Below are 23,613 nucleotides of genomic sequence, written 5' to 3' on the forward strand. Positions count from 1 at the left end.
CAACACTGTAAAAATTTTTGTTTTCACTTCTAGATATGTTGCCATTGCCAATATTTAAATGTTTCAAGAAGAAAATAGGATTCATAGTCATTCAAAGTGACTAACGGGGAGAGATAACCTACAAAAATAAATTATCACTTTAAATCAGGGCTCTCAATCTTAGTACTGTTGACACGTGGGACCAGATAATTCTTTGTTGTTGGGAGAAGGGGGTCTTGCTCAGCATGTAGGATATGTTAGCGGCACCCCTGGTCTCTGTCCACAAGACACCACATGCCAGTACTTATTGCCTACCAGCTGGTGACAACCAAAACCATCTCCAGACATTGTCAAATGTCTCCTGGAAAATAAAATCACCCTCAGTTGAGAACTACTGCTTTAACTTAGGGACTAGGGCAACCTAGTTGAATTCTCAAATGTAACTCAACTCTCCTTTAGCCCTCTAGGGATTTCGTGGTTTGCAAACCCAATAGAATGACTGTCACCATTTAGCTTCCTATGACCACATTTTAGGAATCACCTGAGTTTTAGTAGGTTTTCATGTAATGCAAGGCCATGGCGAGGCTTTACAGGGACTGAAATAATGGCAATATTAACTGGCCACTGGTTTTCAAGAGACTAAAGATGTAATTCGGAAGGCTGACACCAATGACCAGAATTATTATGGGGCATACCTGAGAAAGCCATGATGCCCAAAACTTTGGACAAGAAAGCTATAGTCCTGGCCTGTTACTATCAAAAATATGACCACCTATTAGCCTAAATTGCTGGAGTCCAGGACATGTGAGTCATCAGAAGTCTACCAGGAGAGCTTATCCGGCAAGAATCCGGGTCACTTGTAGTTTCAGAATAATCTCAATGAGATGAGAAACCTTGTATATTTTTGTTTCCTTCCCCAGTGGAAATATGCATTAACATCACAACTTGAGTAGGAATAAACAGCACCTTCTTGGACCACAAAGTCACCTTTGACTCCCTCCATCTTCCATATCCTTCACAATGTATCAACTGCCCAGTTCTTCTAATTCCACCTCCTGTACAGCTCTTGAATGAGCCCACTCTTTTCCAACACACCTTTCACTACTAGACCATTACAGAAGCCTCCTAATCAGTCGCTTACTTTCCACTTTGGCCCCTTCCACCAGACATAAAGCAATCTTTCTAAAAGACGAATCTGATTCCCTTTCTCCAGTTTGCATTCTTTCATGGGCTTTCCGATGTGCTTAGAATAAATTACAGACACCTGCAAGCTTCCGTGTTATCAGGACCATGACTTAATATAAGGAGTCATGGATGTGGGGCACAGAACACAATGTCATGTGCAATGAAATCACACTTATGCAGGGTTTTGTACTACAGGAGTTTATAAAACCCGAATCATTGATAGCACAAATTGCATTTAACAATTCCCTAAACTTCCAGAATCTGGACTTTTGGGAACTCAAAAGCCAAGAATCAACCCCTCTAAGTTTCTCTTTGCATTTCTATTGTGCCCTTCCTAAGGCAGTGAAAGGGAGTTAGGCCAAGGTTATTTTAAATCTAGCAGGGTTGTGAGTTGGGGAAGAAGAGGCATAATTAACAAAATTTCACTCTCTCTTTCTTTTTATAAAGAGTTTTTGTTACACTGGTGGAGTCTCATTGCACTTACCATGTGACTCCAGTATATAAAACACAACTCCAACTATGTTCAAAATATGCATACACATAGGCGTTATATTTCCATGGTGAGGAGGAGGGGATTGCTACACACAGTGAAATATGCAAGGCAAATGAACTAGAAAGAAATACAGCCATATGTGAACAGGAATATCTCTGGATGGTGAGATTAGAGATGATTAATTTGATTCTCAATACTTTCATGTATGTTCCACTATCAATAATGGAATTTTTTTAAACTCTAAATGGTTACTTTAAGTCTTTATATTAATATATGGACCTAGATATAGAATACATGGCAAAGGTCACATTAAATTGTTTTAGAATGAAAAGATTTATCACCTGCCCTGATTCTTCTCAGTTTGCAGATCTTTATGCCCAGATAACAGTCCCAGAATGGAAACTGTTGTCATTTGATGCTTTCACACGTCATCCCCAAAATCAATCATCTCTAAGGTTTTTAACATACACACGGAGATATACAAAACTGAGGGCGTAAAAATGTCCAGTGAATCTGTTAAGTGTTTGCAGTTGAATATTAGTGCCTGTGTGCCGTTTTGTGGAATGGTGACCTATCATGACTGTAAACAAAGAGAGAAAAACAGTTATGAAGTATGGCAGCCTCATAATAATCAGTGAAAAGCTTTCTCTGCCAGCACTTTCAAATAGAAGATTCCATGAATATTAAAAGCTTCAAATTCAAATCTCCATTCAACACACACCACTGAGTCTCTTTCTGTGTGCTAGTGACATATGAGTAATGACTTTTTTTTTTTTTACATTGAAGAATATCCTTTTCATTATGGGTATAACATGATGAGTGTGATTAGATACCCACTTGCTAAATGTTACATACTCTCTCCTCTACTCACCCAGAATCTGCAGTATGAGTCTTTGTCAGGGCATGAAGTGAACATCTGTGTGGGGCCCACCAATTGCTCTGTCAACTGCCCACTGCATTTCTTTTTCTAAATTTCTGAGTGCTGGGCTCAAATGTAAGAATACAAGATACATTGACTTTATTGCCCAGTTGTTATAAAAATGTAAAAGTTTAAGCATAGATTGCCTATGGAGCGATTATATGTGTTTTATAATTGTCAAATCATTTAAATTCAAATGAAAATGCATCTTGCCATTACCCAATTTATTTTATATCAATTTCAAAAGGTGAATACTGGCTCCAGCCTTGGAATAGCAAGCCCAGTTGCAAACATTATAGGAGTCTTTATAAGCTCCCTTTATTACACACAGTGTGTCTTCCTACCAGTGTAAAGCAGGGTAGAGTGGAGCGGGGATGTCTCATTCAACTTCCCGGCCTTCTAGCATTATGACAATATGATGACTGTGAGGACAGACAGAGACGTAGAGTGGAGAAAAAACAGTGTCTCACCACCTGTAGTCCCAGATGGCATTGGAAGATACTTCAATGTAAACCCATAAAGGCTCAAAAAACACATAAAGCAATGTACTAATTAAAAGGAAAAAAATCTACATCCAACCATACATAGTTATGGTACAGATTATTACATACACAGTCAACTGTGACTTCTGAAATATAACTGAGTCAAACTCCAGCAAAACACAGATGACAAAATAAAGAGCTCTTCTGTTCCTCCTTCCACTGATGGTACAATGGAATGCGTACAGATTTATTAATTCAAAGAGTTTTCCCATTTTGCTCAACTTGACATGCAGAGGAGAATTTTTGAGTTGTCATCATCCATCACCATGATAACTACAATTTATTGCTGGACAGTGCTAAGTGCTCACATACATTATTTAATTCAGTCCTCACCACTCTTTGAAATGGGAACTATCATTACCTCAGTCAGACAGATTAGAAATGGAAGCACAGACGAGCTGAGAAAGTTGCCCAAGTTCACACAGCTTAGTAAGAGGTAGAAATCGGATTTGAACTTGAATGCAACTGAATTCCAGCTGAATTCCAATGTTGAATTCCAATGTCCAGTTGAATTCCAATTCCAATGCCCAGGTAAATTCCAACTCCAGTTCAGTTCCCACGTCCAAGCTCTTCCACACTTTGTGTGAAAAGTCATGTTATTTAACAGAAATAATCTTTTCAGGTTTTATTTCTGTCTCTCTTCAAATCTTGGCTACATCTTGAATTCACTGATAACCCAGAAAGCTCTTGTGTCAGACATTAGTGCTGCCTATGTATGCATGAAGGTGTGGGCCTCCTCACTAACCATTCTGGATTTCAGTTTCCTAATAAAAATATAATCTCCTAATGTCATCAAGTCTGCAATGGGGACAGAAAAATTAAGTTTCAGAAGTGTTAAATTTGAAAAAAAAAAATTCCCTCAATATCACCAAGGAAATTCTGGACCATATATTGAGAAAATTTTGTTCTTCTTAATCAGAAGTTAGAAAACTTGCATCCATCTCCAAGCCCCTTTGCCTCTGATGCAGTTTACTGTCTCTTAAACTGCCTATGACACTGAACTGGCAAGGGTCTGTTCCATTTGGCCTCCCGAAGGGCTTAATATTGGAAATGAGGTGAAGTCTGGTGTCCGTTTTCAAAGTGTCTCAGATTAAAAGGGAACCAAATTTTATATGCCAAACCATCATTAAACACAAAACAATACACGTTTTAGGTGCTTTTCAATTCTAAACCTTATGCAAGTAAAATGTTATGGAATATAAGAGGTTAATGGAATAAGACAACATCAAAGGAAAAAGAACACTTGAAAAACTTTTAGAGCAAACTTCTTACTCCGAGGGGGGGTGGGAGGTGGATTTGAAGAAAGGCCACCTAACAAAGATGGGAATAAAGGATATTTATTGTACTCCACATCAAACATAGAATATATCAAGAGGTATCAAAAAAGAGACACAAGGCCAGACCTAGTGGCTCATGCCTGTAATCCCAGCACTTTGAGAGGCCAAGTGGGCAGATCATTTGAGGTCATGAGTTCGAGACCAGCTTGGCCAACATGGTGAAACCCCGTCTCTACCAAAAATACAAAAATCAGCCAGGCATGGTGGCATGCATCTGTAATCCCAGCTACTCGGGAGGCTGAGGCAGGAGAATTACTTGAACAGTGAGCCAAGATCACTCCACTGCACTCCAGCCTGGGTGACACAGGAGGACACCATCTCAAAAAAAAAAAAAAAAAAGACACAATAGCAAAAAAGATGATAATGAGGATAAGGATAACAATATCATTGGCTAATATTTATGGAATGTCTACTACATGCCAAGTATTGGGCTAAAAACTTTACATACATCCCCTACCTGGAATCCACGCAACATCCCTAGGAAGTAGGTACTATTCTTATCCCCAACTTAAAGATAAGGAAATGGAGGTAAAGGCAGGCTAAGTGTCTTACCCAAGGAGATACAATAAGTGTGGCACTGGGATTCAAACTCAGAGCCAGTGGTAATACTACCTTCCAGGTAGGCAAATAGAAAATTGCCTTTGAGGCCAGGCGTGGTGGCTCACACCTGTAGTCCAAGCACACTGGGAGGCTGAGGTGGGAGGATCACTTGAGCCCAGGAGTCTGAGACCAGCCTGGGCAAAACAGTGAGACCCCCATCTCTATCAAAAAAAAAAAAACACATAAATTTGTCTTTGAATTAAGAGGAGTGGGGGAAGTGTCCTCTATTTTGTGCACACAACAGAGAGCAACATGTAAAGCCGTAGGAAGCTACTTATTTAGGGAGCCAGTTGTACTTATTGCCCAGATGAACACCACTCTCTGTTAAAGGAGTCAGTAACTTGAATCCCTAGCAGCTGGGGAATGACAACATCACGAAAGTTTAAAAGAAATTTTTTTTGTTTGTTTCCTTTAAAATCTTTACTTGGCTGCATTCTAAGCTGAGCTTTGTCTGGTAACAATGAAATTTGCTCCTAAGTTTGGAGCCAAGTCCAGTAAAAATCAAACCACCTTGCATGATGACCCCCAGTGAAGTGATAGCATGAAAACTTTGGTTTAAATCTTGAGTCTGCTACTGAATAGCCAAATGATACTGGGAAGGTCACTTACATTCTAGGACTGAAATTTTCTCATCTGTCAAACTAGCATAATAATACCTTCTTTAGAAGGTCACTGTTAATTGAAATAATGTGTGTGAAATGGTTTGCACAATGTCTGGTATAATTACCAATGAATCACCAAGTGTGCACACAGAAAATAATTTGAGGTTTAATGTTAATTTAATATGCTAGGACTTTAAAATGATGTGGAAGTCACACGAAGGAAAATCATGAACTTTATCACGTGTTCCCTGGGGGAATGAGCCTTAATGCTGAAAAGAACAATTTATATTAAGAAGGTACAATGAGGTGATGGTTATAATTAACTGATTTTGGCTCAAAATCACTTTAAAACCCTTCCTTTTGGGTTCTAGAGAATGTTACAGTTCTCTTTATAAATATCACTGTTGACTTTTAATAAGGACACGATGGACCAAATAGCAATACATCAGTACAGGAACAAAACTTCCTGCATTTGCTATTCAGAGAAAACCAAATGATCTGGTAAAATGTTGCTATTTTAACAGTCCGGTTTGACTGTTTAAAATGTTTAGTTGCTCTGTTCTCCAACACAATGTATAAGCACTGAGATTCCAGTTACTGGTAACCAAATTGTAACACTGACTGAACAACTGAATTCTTCAGACCAGTTCTTCTGAAATGTTAATACGCATCTCAATTATCTAGGGATTTGGTTAAAATGCTCATTCTGATTCAGTAGGACTGGGATGAGTCCTTACATTCTGCATGTCTAAAAAGCTCCCAGGTGATGCTAATGCTGTTGGTCCCTGGACCACAGCTGGGAGGAGCAAGGCTATGGAACACAAGTTCTCTCCCTCTCTCTCTCTTTTTAATCCAGCTTTGACTTGTTCATCCGTTCACAAGCCATCTTTTGCCCTCCCATCTCAGAGGAAGTTTCTGTCCAATGTCAAAACGAAGTGAAATAAGTGCAAAGCACAATACTGTGTCCAGTCTAAATCTGAGGGTTTTCTTGCCCTGTATTTTGACATATCCACATGAGCATGCAATAATGCACAATAAATACTAGAAATCAACTAGAACTTATATCCACACCTTCTCTACTTGTGGATTAATGATAGTTGCTTCCTTTTTATGCGCTTCTTGCCGGCTCCTCTTGTACAATTAATGCCAACAACAGCCAGGTAAGTCCTATTTTTATCCCTATTTTATAGAAGAAAAGGGGAGATTCAGTCAGACTAAATAATTTCACCAAGGTCACCCAGATAGGAAGTACAGAGCCAGTCTGACTCTCAAGTCCATGTTCTTAACCACTGTGTTATGAAGTACAGTTACCCGAGAACTTCCAGTTCTGTTTCTGGAGGAAAAAAAAGGACATGAAAATGAGGCAGGAATAAAACAGGGTGATCACAGGAGAATGGAAAATTCCAGGGAGTAATTTCACATAACTAGCAAAAAACAGACTACTGAAATAGCTACAAAAGCTATGAGTTGATAAGACCCTGAAAAACAGGCATGGACCAAGCTGGCTAATACCAACTGGACCCAACATGGTGCTGCATTTGACCTAGGTTTCACCTAGAACCTCATTATATGCTCATTAACATACTAAACCACACACTCACCAGTGCCAGGACGGTTCCAAAAACACTCATATTTGGTGTAAAACTGGAAGGCAACATAGTTCAGAGAAATCTCCACCTTTTTCCAGGAATTTTCATGAATATCCCACCCCTTGGTTAAAGAAACCCATAAAGATGGAAACCGCAAACCCCACTGCATGACTTTCTCCTGAGTAAAACCGTACTCCCCTTTCTTAAGTATGTATTTTTCACTTTGCAATAAATCTTGCTACTTGCACTATTTTCTGCCTCATCCTTGAATTCCTTCTTGCAATGGGGCCAAGAGCCTGGATATCAGCTGGAACTGAAGTCCCACCGGCGTTTGGGAACCTCCTCCAAACCAAAACCACTCTCTGTGTCACAGTGATGTTGGCCTGGGTTCTACATTTCTCAACCCCCAATCTCCAAATGAGTGGATGGCAAAGGTTTCCAGAGTTTGGTTACAATCTCTCCATGCTAAATCAAGATCATAGTTTATGACAAACCCAGAACTACACTGACAAGACACAAATTACAAGTTAGCCACATAGAAAGCACTCAACCATTTAATCTACCTGGTATTTACAAAATGATTTTGTTACGCCAATTGTTACATGTTGTGGGGCAAATACAAAAAAAGAGAAGGCATAATTTCAGCTTCAAAGAAAGTCCAACTTTCTTAGAGGTAAAGGTAAAGTTCATTGTGGTGAACTTTTACCATAGTGAGGTAAAAGTTCATTGACTTGTTGATTCATTCATTCCACAAATATTCACTAAGTGAGTGTCTCATGTCATGCATTCTCTAAGGCACTAACGCCATGAAGGTGAACATGGTAAACGGGCTTCGCCCTCTCTGAGTTTATAGTCAAAAAGGACAGATAGACATTAAATGCATAATTATACAAATAATCACAATAGTGGTGAACACTACAAGGGTGAAGTACAAGATGTTCTGTGAAACTTGACCTTGTCTAGGGGCACAGACAATACATCCTAGGAAACTCAGACAAGTTTAAGATAAACAAACATGGACATTGATTAATCTTCTACAGGGAGGTCTAGTTACACAAAGTGATGGTCCTCTGACAACTCTGAAATCAACGCATTCAATGCAAACAAAGATTATTATTGTCTTCTGGAAAAGTTTCCAGATCTCATTAGGGAAAAATGAACCCAATTTTTGTTCTTAACATATAATTACTTCAAACTATGGTTAAACTCACAGAAAGCTGGAAAGTCAAAGTTTTCTGACATCTGTCTTCTAATGATGCTTTTCACTTTCAGATTAAACAAATTCTGCTATAATGAAAGAAGATGAACAGGGACCATCATCTCTATGGGAGGCCACCAGGTCTCGCCTTCCATAATAAGCTATTACAATACTTTGGACCCATATCCATAATGCCAAAGGACCAATTATTATTAGAATCTTAATTCTGGGAACAAGATGGGTAGAGAAAAATGCATCAAGTTCAAGCAAAAATACACTCATCAAACTGACACCTCACAGGCACATCAAACAAAACACTAAACTACACCCCAGGATTCCAAGATGAATACTAATTTTCTAAAGTAAATTAGGTAACCTTCAGGACACAGAACCATCTTTCCTGACATCAGTTTAGAGCTCTAAAAAATAAAAAACAAATTGAAAAGCCCCCAATGTATATTCTTACACATATTTGCTCACAGGATGGTGTATAACTAGATTAATTGTGAGTATATGTCCCTGAGGGTAGAATTAGCCTTTCTGGATCCCTAGTCTAAAATCTAGAACGAGTGGGGAGAAAAGCAAATGTCAGGCAAAACCCCCATTATCATATGTAAATTACAGAATGAGTGATTTCCTGTCAACAAAATGAATTCTGTATGTTGTTTTGGAAGTGGCACCTTATTAAACACACAAGTCATTTTCATAATTAAACAAGGGCAAATGCAGAGGAAAGAAGCCATTTAAAATGGCATCTTGGTTTTCAGAGGGAAAAAAGTGAGTCCAAATAAACCACAGTAACATATGAATAACCATCAAGCCCTGCTGTATGGTTAAAGTCTGAGACTTTCGTCAAGATGTTTGCATTGGAATCCTGGCTTTGCTTCTTCTAAGCCGGACACATTGAGCAAGCCACTTCTTGTTTCTAAGCCTCAGTTTCCTCATTTGAAAACAGAGGATAAACTTACTGTGATGGGAAGTATATGAAATTCAAAGCATGACACCTGGCACTAGTGTCACCTGTTTTTAGTATTCTTAAAATCATCTTTGTATTTCTTTTTGTTTTGTTTTGTTTTGTTTTTTTCTGTTTTTTTTTTTTTTTTTTTTGAGATGGAGTCTCGCTCTGTTGCCCAGACTGGAGTGCAGTGGCGAGATCATGGCTCACTGCAAGCTCTGCCTCCTGGGTTCACACCATTCTCCTGCCTCAGCCTCCCGAGTAGCTGGGACGACAGGTGCCCGCCACCATGCCCAGCTAAATTTTTGTATTTTTAGTAGAGACGGGGTTTCACCATGTTAGCCAGGATGGTCTCGATCTCCTGACCTCGTGATCCACCTGCCTCAGCCTCCCAAAGTGCTGGGATTACAGGCGTGAGCCACCATGCTCAGCCTCATCTTTGTATTTCTTTATTATTGCTGCCAAGAAAAAAACAGAGGAATTACCAAGAACTTTAACAAGTTCAGGATGGAGGCTGAAGTGGAATAAACCACAAGGTGAAAGAAAGGAGAAAAAAATAAAAATAATCAGAACACTGGGTACATTCTGTGCCCTCTCTCTCCTTCAATTAACAAGTAAGACATACTCAGTCCATGCAGAAGCCAAATTGTTTACATATGACATTCAAATGAGCAGCCTGGCCTGGGTTTAAATGAAAATGTACTCGTCTAAATTAGGGAGCAGCAAACTTTCTATAAAATGCCAGACAGTAATTATTTTAGGCTTTGCAGACCATACGGTCTCTGTAGCAACTACTTGATTCTGCCACTTTGTGTGAATGCAGCTATGGACCATATGCAACCAAATGGCCATGGCTGCGTTCCAGTAAAACTTTATTGGGACAGGTGTGGTTTACCAATCACTGATCTAAATAGAAGTTTGAGAGGTCAGTATGGCAGATATGTTTGTTTGTTTGTATGTTCTAATGATGTTTCTCTTTTCTATTGTATCAATTTAAGTCGTGCAATGTGATGTTTTGATATGCATATAAGTACTGATTATTATAGTCAAACAAATTAACATAGCCATCATCTCACATAGTCACCTCTTTTTTTGTGTCAACAGTACCTAAAATCCCCTCTTAGCAAATTTCCGGTATATGATATTATTAACTATAGTCCTCATACTATACATTAGATTTCTAGACTTATTTACTACACATAACTACAACTTTACACATTATGACCTACATCTCTCCATTCTGCCCCAACTCCCTGCCCCTGGTAATCACTATTCTGCTGGTAGACAGGTTTTGTTCATTGTTTTCCTAACCAATGTTTCTGTCCACTTCCTGAAGTTCCATCTTCAGCTGTGAGCAGGGGATGGATGGTAGACCAGAGACGGGTGCTGCAGGAGCCAAGAAGACCCTGTTTCAAAGGAGGTACACCTACCCATGCCTAGCACATACTGGGAATTCAATACATATGTCCACGATGTTTTATTTCTTGAAAAGGGAACTAAAGGGTAACAAAGTGAGATTGAAAATAATATACAAATATAAATTTAACATAGTAAAATGTCAACATGTGTGAAGTCTGGGAAGTGGAAACGCAAATGTTGGTTATCTGTGCTTCTGAGACTACCAGGGTTTTTAATTTCCATATTGCTACAGAAGGATATTTATGTATATTTAGCAGAAACATCAAAGCATTGGTCAATTGCTACAAAAATGTCTAAAGTTTTACTCTCATTTTCTGTTCTTGCCTTCCTCTGGACTGATAATGGTTTTACCGTAGTACCAGTCCACAGACCACACTTTGGGCACTGCTTATATTATTTTTTCCTTATGTTTGAAATATAGCACAATTAACATCTTAAAAATAAAATCAGAACGGAGGAGTCAAATATGGAATCCTAAAATTCTGAGGTCATGAAACCAACTGCAGAAACGCCAAACTAAAGGGCTTTGTGTCTTTACAGATTACTTCATTCAAGAGGTATCTATTGAGGGCCCACTGGGTATCCATTCCTGTGCCAGGGTTCAGGACAGTGAGCAAGCCACAGTGGCAGCCCTTGGGGAGCCTTCAGTTAGTGGGGAACTTTTCAGCCTTGACACTACTGACATTTGGGGCTGCCTTTTTCTTCCTTGTCAAGGTTCCTTGTGCACTGTAAGATGTTCAGCAGTATCTTTCACCTAAACCCACTAGGTCAGTAGTCAGCAGTAGTACCTCCCTGAGTTGTGATGGCCAAAAATGTCTCCAGACATTGCCAGATGTCCCCTAGGGATCAAAAGCAACCCCACTGTGAACCACCGACCTATAGCAAAGGAATGATAGTTACAGTTAATAACAACTATAATATGTCAAGTCGTGTTGACAGATAGGGCTTTAACCCAAAAATGTTAAATCCTCATGAAGAAATAATGTTCATTATGAAACATATATCTCAACTAAGTGATACTTATGATCATTACAAATGGTAGGCTACATTCATACTGCTCCATGCCATTGCAACAGTTCCCAACTACTACTGCAATGGGCTTCAGTGCTGAACAAATTGTCACCTAGGATATTTCACAGAATGCTCATAACAGGTTCGCCAAGAAATTATTACAGTACGTATTTCATGAAAAACTAAACAAGAGATCCAGAAAAAATAAGCCACTCGCATAACGTGGCCCAGGTAGACACTATACTCAGGTTTACTGTCTCTGAGTCTAGTAACATCATTACTACCACCAATAACAACAAAGGCTAACAGCGCTTACTCAGAGAATATGTATATGTATAAGCTACTGTTCTCAGATCATAATCTCATTTAATGCTCGTAACAACCCTACAAGATAGCTTCTGATATTGCCACATTTTACAGACGAAAAAACCCTGGCCAAGATAAATTAAATAACTTATCCAAGTGGCAAAGGGGAGGAATTTGAACTCGACCACACCAATGGTTTCTCATTCCAGTTTCTGTGGAGAAAAATAGTCAATCTTCACTATTAACAGATTCCATATTTGCATATTTGCCTACTCACTGAATTTTATTTGAAACCTCAAAATCAATACTCATGGCACTTTCACGACATTTTATGGGCATGTACAGAGCAGTGAAAAATTGTAGTTGCCCAATGAGTATGTTTCCAGTGGAGATCAAACAAGACCATGGCCTGTCCTTCTGTTTCAGGTCTCACACTGTGAACAAATGTGCTTTTTACATTCTATTTAGTGCCATTCTTTCACATTTTTGTGCTTTTTGATGGTAATTTCTCTGTTTAAAATGACCTCCAATTGTAGTGCTAAAGTCTATATAGTGTTTCTAAGTGCAAGAAGGCTGTATATGGCCTATATTTTTGCTTCCAAGCAACAACTGCCCTAAACCATTAAAAAAATTCAAACATCTTTCATGTGGCCTTGAAAAAGTAACCCCACCCAAAATTCTAGCCAGAAGTCTACCTGCTGAGGCAGAAGAGCCTTTGAGTACTAATCATAGATACACTGACTTGTGCTATCAATCTAGAGCAAGTGTTCACCCTTGACTCCCTGTCACACTCAGCAAATTTCCTACCTCTTTAAAACTTAACAGTCTTACAGAGAAAATGGTGTGCTGGATATGCTTCATTCAGGCATGAGTTACAGTGCTCTTAGCTGTGAGTTCGGTGTTAATGAATCCACAATAATATATGTCCAGAAAAAGAAAAAGGAAATTGGCTGATCTGAGGCCAAGCCACAGATTGCCAAGGTAACATCTACAGTGCATGATGAGGCTATGGAAAAGACGGAAAACAGGCTAAATTTGTGGATTTGTGAGACGAAAAATTTGAAAAAACATAGTGAACAGCATTGCTGTAAAGGATCAGGAAAGTGTTCAACCCTTCTCAGTGACATCTTATTATAAAGAAATACTGCATATGTGATTTGAAAGAAATGAACATTAAAGTGTCATTAAACAGAAATACAAGTAAGATACAATGATGTATTGATCAGTTGATGAAAATGTGACCAGAAGTTCACAGGAACCTAATCCTGTATTTCCCTTAGCAGATCAGTATTTGCTAATTAAGTGTTCATGGTGACTTTATACAACATAACTACACACAGACACAAAAACAAGAACTGACAGTATGTGGATCACTCTTGGAACATTTCCTGGGCTTTCCCCTCAAAATTCCTAAATTTCAACAGTGGGGCCCAGAAATCTAAATGTTTTAACGGCTCCTCATCCACAGACCCATGTTTATGAACCACTGTGATACATCATGCTAACAAAACAAACAAAAATCTTTAAAAAAACTATTCTTGGGCCTACTTTTGATAAATTTGTATACCATAGAGCGCCTTACAGTTACAGAGGGCTCATGCTGTGAAATTGTTTGGCTTATATCCTTGCTTCCAGGCCACAACTTCTTTAAACCATTAAGGAAAAAAAAATTCAAACACTTTCCATATGGTCACTGAAAAAGTAACTCCACCCAGAACTCTAGCCAGAAGTCTACCTGCTGAGTTAGGAGCCCTTCAGTACTAATCACAGATACACTGACTCATGTTGATCAGTCCAGAGCAGGGATTCACCATCAACTCCCTGTTACTCTCAGCAAATTTCCCACCTCTTTAAAACTTTCCATGTGTGTGTGTGCATTCACAATGTACTATTATCTTAGTAGCCAGGGCACTGTACAAAGAGCAGTAAAAGATAATCAGAGATACTATAAATAGTTATTTGGAAATATACTTCCTTAAGAGAATGATGACAAGACTCATGCTCAGGATAGATTTTTATGGCCATCCCCAGATGCCCAACAATCTTTCTCTCCAGTATAGAATTCTCCAAAGGCTATTCCACTGAACACAAGTCAGACAGAATGCTTTGAGACGAAAAAATTCCAAGGCAGGTGAGTTTGGAAAATGCTGCTTATTATAAAAGCTTATAGACATTCAATCACACATTAGCATAGTAAAGGCTCTGAGAAGCCCTGAAGGGAAGATAGGAATGACACATGTCTAAACTATGTTTCAGTTAGCAATTCCCAAACTGATTTGACCATGTGTTTCCTTTACAAACCTATAAGTTCCAGGAAACAATGCTGAGAAGTGCTATTTTATTATCTTGGTGGTGGAGGCCATAGAAAAAGATGAAACAACCTCCCCCTCATGGCCATTTCCCCATTCTGATGAAAATTCCTTACCCTTATTTCTCCAGTGCAAGGATTCATCACAGATCAATCACGGAGACAGCTTTGGACTCTTCCAGAAATTCCACAGCTGCACCCTTTGCTCATGACCACAGGCAAGGTCCACCATTAGGGGGGAGATCAGCGCTGCGCTTCAATACCCTTTCCTCCATGAAAACATCCATCCCAAACTAGATGAAGCCTTCAGACATACCTACAATTATCCCACTGGGAGAGATGAGCATGAGAAAAACAATGGTCTCCTGCAAGATAAACAGCAGTGTCCTATTTGTTCGCAGTGAGTGAAAATGGCATTCCTTCTGCCCAGAATGAGAACAGAGGAAAAAAGGTGTTCAAATTACAGACATTTTCATTTTCAAAAATCATTTATCTAAATTATTTGATGTCATGAGGAAGGCTCCCATGAAGAAAGGGCAATGGGCTAGGCCTTGAGGGACAATTCAAAATTGGGAAAGTAGGACTAGAGTATGTGGGTGTCAGAGGTGGGTGGACCAGCATGGGAGGGGAGGTTTCAAAATGATTTAAATAGCATGAACAAATATAATACAGAACAGAGTTTGGTTCATCAGAATTCCACGGTGGCCGATTCCTGGGAGAAAAGCAGCCAGAAGGTAAAACTTAATTATACTTTCCAAGGCCATCAGAGATGCTACCGCATGAGAAGTGTGATGTGTGTTTCGCACAGAATGGGGAAGGAAGGGCTGCATGTGTGGGACAAGTGAGAGCACCAGGAGGAATGACTGTGTTCTCAGGATGAATTCTGTACTCTTAAAGAAGAAACCAATTGAATTTTATTTTATTATTTTATGAGACAGGATCTCATTTTTTCACCCGGGCTGGTGCGCAGTGGTGCAATCATGACTCCCTGCAGCCTCAACCTCCTGGGCTCAAGTGATCCTCCCTCCTCAGCCTCCTGAGTAGCTAGGACTACACCAACACACTCAGCTAGTATTTGCATTTTTTGTAGAGATGGTGTTCTGCCATGTTGCCCAGGCTGGTCTCGAACTCCTGGGCACAAGTAATCCACCCCCCTTGGCCTCCCAAAGTGCTGGGATTACAGGCATGACCCACCGCACCCAGCCAAGAAGAAACCAATTTTTTTTAACACTCCCACCTGCAGCTGGACATGTGTATGGCACAGTGCAAGAGATTTTCATCAAGTATAGCTATGTACTAAGAGTTTGCTCCCTGTGTAATGTTTTTGTTAATTTAATGAAAATGTAAATTAGTAACATCAGGTTTTTCTGAGAGATAATAGTATAATGTTGAGGTTCAGACCATGAACTCCAAACCCAGGCTGCTTAGGTTCTCATCCTAACTCTGTCACTAACAAGCCGTGTGACCTTGGGCTAGGCATTTAAACTATTTGTGCCTCAGTTTTTGCATCTGCAAGATGGGGATGACAATAATACAACTACACCAGAAGGGTTGACGTGAGGTTTAAATGAACGAATACACTTAATAAGGCACTTAGCATAGTACCTGGCACACAAGTGCTATTAAATAGTTGTGCACTGGAATAAGCTTGTACTGGCTCATGAGAGTCAAATGTTAGCACCTCTTCCTACCTTCGTACTCAGAGACATCAGTCATCCCCTGCCAGAGCCAGGTGTTAAACATTTATCAGCATACCACACAAACATCATATTTTCAAAAAGTTTGTGTAAAAATGGAATTAAAAGATAAAAATTAAAAATATAAACTTTATTTCTCAACGCAAGCTCCAACCAGTTCAAAACTCTCTTGTGAGTGATGAACCAACCATTTAGTCCTTTTTTTTTTTTTTTTTTTTTTTTTTTTGACACGGAGTCTCACTCTGTCGCCCAGGCTGGAGTGCAGTGGTGCAATCTCAGCTCACTGCAACCTCTGCCCCCTAGGTTCAATTGATTCTCCTGTCTCAGCCTCCTAAGTAGCTGGGATTACAGGCATGCTATAATTTTTGTACTTTTAGTAGAGACGGGGTTTCACCATCTTGGCCAGGTTGGTCTTGAACTCCTGACCTTGAGATCCACCTGCCTCGGCCTCCCAAAGTGCTGGGATTACAGCTGTGAGCCACTGCGCCCAGCCGCCATTTAGTCCATTCTTAAAGAACTGAAGGTCCTGGGAATTTAACCATGTCAATGTCGTCTTTTTTTACATTATCTTTATTTATTTGTTTATTTTCTTGAGATGGAGTCTCGCTCTGTTGCCCAGGCTGGAGTGCAGTGCAGTGGCACAATCTCGGCTCACTGCAACCTCCACCTCCCAGGTTCAAGCAATTCTCTACCTCAGCCTCCTGAGTAGCTGGGATTACAGGTGCCCGCCACCAAGCCTGGCTAATTTTTGTATTTTTAGTAGAGACAGGGTCTCACCATCTTGGCCAGGCTGGACTTGAAATCCTGACCCTGTGAGCCATTGCACCCAGCCTTTTTTACATTTTTAACTGAAGACAAAAATGGGTGTCCCTTACAGACTTTTTAAGATTAGAAAACAAAAAGAAGTCACAAGGAGCCAAATCAGGACTGTAAAGTTGACTCATGATTTCTCATTGAAACTCTTGCAAAATTGCTCTTGTTTGATGAGAGGAATGAGCAGGAAGGAACATTGTCATGGTGGAGAAGGACTCTTTGGTCAAGTTCTCCCTGGCATTTTTCTGTTAAAGCTTTGATTAACTTTCTCAAAGCACTCTCATAATAAGCAGATGTTATCATCCTTTGGTCCTCCAGAAAGTCGACAAGCAGAATGTCTTGAAGAGTCCAAATAACTGTTGTCAAGACCTTTGCTCTCGACCAGTCTGCTTTTGCTTTGACTAAACCACTTCCACTGCTTAGTAGCCATTGCTTTGATTGTGTTTTGTCTTCGGGATTCTACTGATAAAGCCATGTTTCATTTCCTGTTACAATTCTTCAAAGAAATGCTTCAGGATCTTGATCCCACTTGTTTAAAATTGCAGTTGAAAGCTCTGCTCTTGTCTGCAGCTGATCTAGGTGCAATGGTTTTGGCACCTATCCAGTGGAAAGTTTGCTCAACTTTAGTTTTTCAGCCAGAATTGTGTAAGCTGAACCAATTGAGATGCGTATGGTGTTGGTTATTATTTGTGCTGTTGTCGGTCCCTTTCAATTAGAGCACAAACAAGATCAATTTTTTTCCTTGCAAATTGATGTGGATGGTCTGCCACTGTGGGCTTCATCTTCAACATCATCTCATCTTTTCTTAAAATGAATTATCCATTTGTAAACTGTGGATTTCTCTGAGCCATTGCCCCCATAAACTTTTGGTAAAGCATCAGTGATTTCACCACAAATTTGATATTTGTTCTTGCTTTGATTTTAGCAGAATTCATGTTGCTCGATTAGAAGTTCTTTTCAAACTGATGTCTAATCATTCTTAGTACCTGAAACTAGATCCTGTTCAGCTACTTTTAACAATTTAGTATGAGTTTCTTGTGGGGAAAAAAAATTGAAATCCATGTATAGTTGTATCCTATTGTGTATTTTCCAGGAACTTTTTGAAGACTCCTCATACATATGCATATACATACATATGTATACATACACACATATATAACACATATGCCATGTATATATATACATATATACGTAAGTGCTTGGCTTCATTATTGCCAACATTGAAGTTTTTTTTTAATATGACTCAAGCAGAATCTGAGTTATTTGAATTCCTGGCTTTTATGTAGGTTTCATGAAAATTTAGAGGTTGCTCTCAAATCCTCAACCCCAAAATAACTATTTATAGAGTATCATCAATATGTCTGACATAGCTGTAGACATTATGGACTACAGAAGAATTATAACAAAGGTCTTTACCTGTAATGAGTTTACAATCTTGCTAAGATTTTTTGCAAAGCTAATGAACCACATAGTTGGTACGTGTTTCTTTTTCTGGGATCATGTTTGGTACCCATGGAGCTTATCCACTGTTAATCTCTTCCCCAGGAACCTCAGTGGTCTCCATAGTTAATGTAGATAAATATAGCCCTTGCCCTGAAACTGGGCAAATTTGCTACTTATCACTCTTACTAGATATATACAGAAAAATAGCCAAGGTAAACAGGCACATATACAACCACATTCATATTCTTTAATTAAGTAAAAACCGACAAGCATGTATTAAGCCTCTAGAATGTACCAAAGTGCTTTATGTAACTTTCTCCTGTTGGGAGCTATTCATTCACTGTTTTTAGCTGTTTTATGATGTAAAATAACTGAAACTTATGAATTGTAATGATGTTAATATTTATCATAATACCTAATGCTTATTGAGAATGTAGAATCAGCCATGCAATTCTTCTAAGCACTTTACATTACTCCTCACCACAACCCTGTGAAGTAACTGTTAATATCCCCATTTTACAGATGAGACAACTGAGCTTCAAGAGACTGATTATGTTGCCTAGTACTACAGAGCTGGTAAGGGCTAAAATTTGAAACAGGATTTGGCACTCTAGATAGAGCCAATGCTATGAATCACTGTAAAGCAGGTGTTTCTCAATCTTGGCACTACTGGCATTTGGGGCTGGATAATTCTTTGCTCTGCATTGCTATGCACTGTAGGATGTGCAGCAGTATCCTTGGCTTTTACTGACTAGATACCAGGAGCAATCGACATTTGTGACAATTAAAAATGTCTCCCATAGGAACCAACTCACCCAAATGAGCTGGCCAAATGGCCCCTGGAATTCAAAACTGCCACCGGTTGAAAACCACTGCTATAAATTAAAAGAAAGAAAGTAGAGGAATTCCTAAACCTGGCTACATATTAGAAATGCCTAGGGTATATTTTTAATGGGTTAAAAATGCAGATAGCAAGTCTTATCACTGATTCAGAGAATCAGAGTGTCAAGGGGTCCGATAGAATAGTCCATCATTTGTCACCAATTAGTTATGTCATCTTGAGAAAGTTACTTGCCCTCTCTGTGCCTCAATTTCTTTATCTAGCTACTGAGTGGGCAAAGCTAGACTGTGTCAAACCTTTCCATGGCTAACAATCCAGTCTGTGAAATCACTCAGATACCCATCACTTCCCTCCTTGACAGGCTTCTATTCACACTGCACAGGGAGGGTGTAATGACCAAAAAAAGTTCCTACAACTCCAATCCTCATACAACTATAAGGAAATCTGGCCAAAAGCTGACCCACGATAGACTTACAATCAGTTCACCATAGATACAAAATTGGGCACAATTATCACTACAAAAAGGTTAGTTTCCACTTCACACACCTGAGGTAGGTAAAAATTGAATCCCAAATTGGAGATGCAATTTTCCCATTATGCAAAGTGGTTGCTGCATTCCTGGGTGGAAAAAAAAAATCCCCAAACCAGTATTGCCATAAACTGAATTTACTAGAAACCTTGACTCCAAATGACACTGGGGAATGTGCTCCTCTTTTCAGATTCATGAAATGCTTTCATGTCATTTAGGAAGCAAAATGCAAAACAAAAAAAGTGGGCATTGTCTACACTTTAGACATGGAGGCTTTAGTCTGACAATCCCAGATCCTATCTCCAACCCAAAACAAATCTGTTCCATGGCAAGAAAGTACTTTAGAGAATTAGTCTTTGCTGTATTTGTATATGCTAATTAAGCTCCAAATGAGAAACTGCTGATGATAAATCGCTGACAAAGAAGCCATTTAAAAAAAAATTTACTAATTTATAGATATATCAGATTATATCGGTTTAGGTCACACTTACTTTATATACCCATGTGTAAAAATAGGATGAAAATGATTACATTTGAAAGTGCCTGGGGTTGTTAAAGTAAAAATAGGAACAATCTTCATTGAAGAGGGGGAAAAACATCCTTAAAAGGATATTGAATAGAAGGGTGTCTGTAAGGCATGGAGAAGAAGGAGAAAATGTCCTGGATTATGAAACCACAATAGAATTCTGCTCAGAAATTTCATGTTATCAATTCAGTTGATCAGATACCAATAAATCCATTTACTAGAAACTGATTTCAGAGGAAACAGACTTGTAACTATAATTCAAATTCATTCCTTTAAAGCACGTACTACCAGTGCACTCTATCAAGGGTGGGCCCTAGCCACTATTAAAGTGTTAAAAGAAATTATTTCAATTCTTTATGAGTATAAAATTATAGTAGAGGGGAATCAATTAATCTTAAGTGATATGCCACCAGGCCATAATCAAGTATGATAAATTGCTTTCTTCTATCCTAGTTTCTCAATGTATGTGTTATGACAGGTTCTGCAAAGGTGAGTATTAAAAAATATTTGTTCCCAACTCAAAAGGGCATCACATAAATGACCGCCAGCGCCATCTGTCGGTGGTACACAGAGCTGTTGCACTTGTGCCTGGGCTTGCGAGTTTTTGTTCACCTAAATTAAGATTCGATGACTGAAGTTTTACATGTGGGACAGCATCCGTATACTACTCTAAGTGGTGTAGTGCAGAAGCTCTTAAACATTTCTCCTAATGTTTATACCCTTTTACATGGCCAGACACAATGAATTTCTTCTAATGATCTGGAGGTGAAGCCTAAAATAACTGCCTCAAATTTCCTGATGTCTTAGTTTATCTTAAACTTTTAAACGAATCTTGTGCTGTATACCAGAGTAATTTGTGTCTGTTTTTTTACGTAAAAACATGTATAAAATATTTATAGTTCAACTACTTAACTTGTATGACCAAATATTCGGGTTAAACAGATAATTTGTTGAGGTGAACCATATTTAGCCCCTGCGGCATATTACCTTGGATACCTACATCCTCCAGAGATACTCCTACTCCAATTTGAGAACAAGTAGGAACTCAGCTCTGCCACAGCCTGCTGTGTACCCACACTGAGCCTCAGTTTCCTTATCTGTGAGGTAAGGACCATGGACAGGATCTCTAAGGGTGCTTCCAGCTCTGACATTCTCTGAAACAACAGTCATTTGGATCTTCAGACACAAACACCTCACTCATCTCACTACTGGTGAGCCCCGCGTGCACATTCCTATAACATGTGGGCACAGAGATTTGTAAACTATATTATTGTATGTCTAGTTCAATAAATATTATAAATAGGCGTTTCCTATTTCACCTATAGTCCTAAAAGCTTATCTATTCAAGTTGGCAAAACAAAAGCATTTTCTCCCTCGTTCTTCTCATAAGCTAAATGGAGGAATGCCTTCTATTAGAGTCACCTCGTATTTAAGCATACACAGCTGGGCGTGTGGCATGTGCCTGTAGTCCCAGCTACTCCGGAGGCTGAGATTGGAGGCTCTCTTGGGCCCAGGGGTTCAGGACCAGCCTGGGGAACATAGCGAGACTCCATCTCAAAAAATACTAATAATTTAAGCTTATACGATAGCTCAATAAGGTTAGGTCTAGTGTTCAAGAATGCAACAGGAGATGACATTAAAGATATAAGCAATGACCATAACAAAAGAGCTCTTAAAAATGATGTTAAGTAGCTAAGATTTCTGCATGTTACGGCCTGTGGATTTTGGGTGTTTGACAAGCCCAACAAGACAATACACAAGCACAGAGAAGCCAATCTCAGCCCTATCAGCATGAGACCTTTGGTTAAGATTCTTGCCAAAGCTGAAGAATTCAAGCCCTCAAATGTATTTTCAAGAACCAGTCATTTTATTTCTCCCCTAGGATCACAGACCTTCCCAAGCCCATGAGGTGCCTGTGAAATTCCACATATGGGAACTATATTTTTAGGAAAGGGGCCAAGGTGTCAGAGGCTATGCATCACAAGAACAACCCCTTCTTTCTCTTTTACTAACACAGTTTGGCTTTCCCTCGTTTCTAGCAGCAGTTAATTCCAAGGCTTTATGTTCTCAGACAGTTTCAACACTGCCTTTCCCCTCAGAGTCATCACCAAAATAAATTTTAAAAAATTGCAGTGCGCCCTTCACTTTTTCAGTATTCCCACTCCTGCTGGCCCCAGGTGTTCTCTGGTTTGAAGGTTGCCCACTACGCAACCCGCTGTATAATTCAGAACCTGGTGCACTTCCCAGGCACGTCAGTAGTCTAAATTTGTACTACAGCAAAAGCTTCAAGGGCTTAATCAATTACAGATCAAATATTTAAAAATGAGGATTAATCTCATCACTGCAGCCCAACAGATGCATTTAGTGTTAATAAATAAACTTCAAACTTCCTGTAGACACTGAAAATGCATTCCCAATTTGCCTTTGCTCCTGGTTCCCAACAGACAGGAGAGAGGGCTCCATTGATATTCCAGAGCTGCACTTTCCAAGTATTCATGTGGCTGGCTCTGCTGTATCTCGTAAGATAAAAGAATCAGAAATCAGAGGAAGAGAAACATTCTGACCAGACGCTCTCTGATCTCCCCAACAAAACTTCAACCACACTGTCAGTCTCAATCACAATGTGTGGGCACTGAGATTCATGAGGCCAAATGAAAATAAAATTATGATATTCATTTACGTGGGTGATGGAAGGGTGGATGAAAAGCTCCATATGTTCGGAGTTTCAAGTATAATTTGAAACAGCAACATATCAGCCTTAAAAACAGAACCTCCATGGCCTCCAAATTTCAAGAATAGTAGAAGATGCTTGCCTAGAATAAATCAATTTGGAAAGCTGCAGTCATCAATCTCAAAGTAATTTCTACCAAAGTATAAATGGTGATTTAAAAACGGGGGAAATGCCAGAAAAATACCACTTGAAAGTTTTATTAATAGTACATTATAGAACACAGAAAAAATTATTTATTAGAGAACTTGTGAAGAATACACAGAGAAAAACTCAGATGAATTCACAAAATGGGGCAGCACAATGAATTCACCAGTGTATTAAAAGCAGAACAAAAAGATAAACCCATCACAGACCAAGTAGGTCTTAATTCAAAAATTCAAGGAGCCATCTAATGAGGTGGCTCATTACAGCGTCACAGCAGCACATGTACCTCTAGTTTATGAATTTCAACGATGTAAGCTAAAAACAAGACAAAATCAAACAACAACAATAACAAAACTGATAACAATTGTCTTTGATAAAAGATGGCTCTAGAACACAAGCCAACCACTTCATATGGGTTCAACCAAAGAAACAACATTCTGTTCCAA

At 39.1% G+C, this 23,613-nt stretch overlaps 1 protein-coding gene across 33 annotated transcripts in view; it reads right to left on the minus strand.

The window, feature by feature from the left end:
• The window catches only part of MAGI1 (membrane associated guanylate kinase, WW and PDZ domain containing 1), a 675,392-nt gene that overhangs the window by 292,395 nt on the left and 359,384 nt on the right, over window positions 1-23,613 (minus strand). The window lies entirely within an intron of this gene.

This window comes from Pan paniscus, chromosome 2, assembly GCF_029289425.2.
Source record: "Pan paniscus chromosome 2, NHGRI_mPanPan1-v2.0_pri, whole genome shotgun sequence".
Classification (NCBI taxonomy): domain Eukaryota; kingdom Metazoa; phylum Chordata; class Mammalia; order Primates; family Hominidae; genus Pan; species Pan paniscus.